Here is a 2,380-nt window from a genome sequence, read left to right as displayed (position 1 = left end):
TCCCAGGCTGGTACAAAGATTGGTCACATTTCGGTTTTTAGGTGGGATGGTGGGTTCATGGGTATAGTACTCATGGTTGTTTTGCTTCATGCACCCTTTTGTATGTATAGTTTAAAAATATAGATGTATATTTAAAGGTTTTATCTATTTGTCAGAGAGAGTGAGAGAGTGAGCACAAGCAGGGGGAGCGGCAGACAGAGGGAGAAGCAGGCTTCCTGCTGTGCAAGTAGCCGGATGTGGGACTAGATTCCAGGACTCTGGGATCATGACCTGAGCTGAAGGCAGACGCTTAACAGACTGAGCCACCCAGATGCCCAATATAGATGTATATTGATAGAATATTAGTAAAAGAATACTACTCAATACTCAGTTATATTTATAAGCAGAAGGCAGGAACAATACAGAATACAAATATGAATGATACAGAACACAAGTATAAACAAAACAGAATATAAATCACACTTATAATTGGGAAACTGAAAAATGTGCAGAGAATTTCTATATGTATAGAAGATTAATTTAAAATTTATTTCAGGGGTATTTTTATTACAGTCATCATCCAGAGCTTATAGGTCATTTCACTTAATTTTTACAACTTTGTAATTAGTGGCGAAAACAAAAAGAAATGAGGACATCATAGAACATCATACAGAAAACAGATTTATTATCAAACTCTGTTTTAAAGATTTCTTAAACCTAAGAGGTACAATTCTGAAATTTTTTTCTGAGACAGAAAAGCTATATTTTTTGTTCTTTATATTCTCTCAAGGTTGATATGAGTTCATTGTAGAGTTGAAAATGGTAATTACCTGGTAAATATTTATTACTATTATTGTATTTCCTGAAAACCTAGGATTGCAATTAGTTCTTGGTTCATTACTATGTCACCTGTGACAGTATAGTATTTGCACAAGGCGCAGTCTATGGTACTCTTTTCTTCCCTGTGAAATTCAGATAGTATTTTACTCCAGCAACAAATCTTTTAGGCTTTTATGTAGAGATGAAGGACAGTTTACTTGTACTTGTCCTCTGCCTAGCACATACTCTCAGTGGGTGAGGTACTTAACAGTACAGTGCAGACAAGGCTAAAGTCAAAGGTTAAAGTAAGAATTGTGGGATAAGAGCCTGTGTACTCTTTTTTAGATTTCTGTAACAAAGAGCCACTGAAATGTTACTAGGGAAGCATAAAAATTAGACTAATCACCTCAGTATCACTGGGCAATCAATGGATGCTAAGAGCATTGAATTGGTGGTCAGAAGAACTGAGTTTGAGTTTCCAACTTCTTATACTGAATTGTGGTATTTACTTAACATCTTTGCGCCTCATTTTCCTCATATTTATAACAGAGATAATAGTTCCTTTATCTTCCTCCTAGGATTGTTATGAGAATGGAAATAAACTGATATACACGACAAACCTTTATAATTCCTAGGAATATGCAAATGTTAGTTTGTCACTAGAGGAAGGTCTTTTTCTCAAATATATTAACATTCATAGTGACCTATAACAAAACGTTTTATTAGGCCTTTAAAAGTTACTATGTACTATGTACACGACACGAATTTCTTAATAGAAATAAGAAAATGCCTATAGGGTCTGCTTGAAAAATCATTTTATTGATTTTTCACAAAAATGAACTACTTAGATGTAAATGTCAAAGCATATCTCCACAGAATCCACAGGATATCTAGATTTATTAATCAAGTCAAGCTCTTCTTTTGCTACTTAACTTCCAGAGAAACCAGTATGGTTCTTTCTCTTCTTTATTTAGGTATGGAGGAAACACAAGTCATACCTCTCATGAGTATCTGCTGCTATTATCAATATAGTAATGTGGACAGGGTGAAATGGACCCTTAGCTTTGGGATTTTACTTCTGCTTCAGGGCCTAGTTAGACTTGTAGTTCTGGAATCTTGATCAACTTATCTGGAAGTTGCCTTTGCCATTAGAGAAAGGTTCATGTACAGAGAAACTGATATACACCCAAAAGCCATTTGCTAATGCACAGTAAGAAATACTGTAAACTCATATCTTCATGACAACATTAATCTATTACTTTGCTTTATAGTTCCTAAAGGCTTTTAAATTCATTATCTCATTTTGGAATCTCATGACTTGGAACTTTTGAACAGAATGATTTAATTTATTTCAAAACTGTTTATTCTATTTATCAGGTGGATATACCGAAGAAAAGTGCAAAACAAAATAGGGGACCATATCTTAGTTGTCAAAAACAACATACTGTTAACAGTTCTTTGTACTTCCTTCCTGTCTTTCCTATGCATGCTTATATAATTGAGAACATACTGTACATGCCATTTAAATGCCAAAGTTTTCTTTCTTTCTTTCTTTCTTTCTTTCTTTCTTTCTTTCTTTCTT

This window comes from Ursus maritimus, unplaced genomic scaffold (genome assembly GCF_017311325.1).
Source record: "Ursus maritimus isolate PB19 unplaced genomic scaffold, ASM1731132v1 scaffold_20, whole genome shotgun sequence".
Classification (NCBI taxonomy): Eukaryota; Metazoa; Chordata; class Mammalia; order Carnivora; family Ursidae; genus Ursus; species Ursus maritimus.
This window is presented reverse-complemented; position numbering follows the sequence as displayed.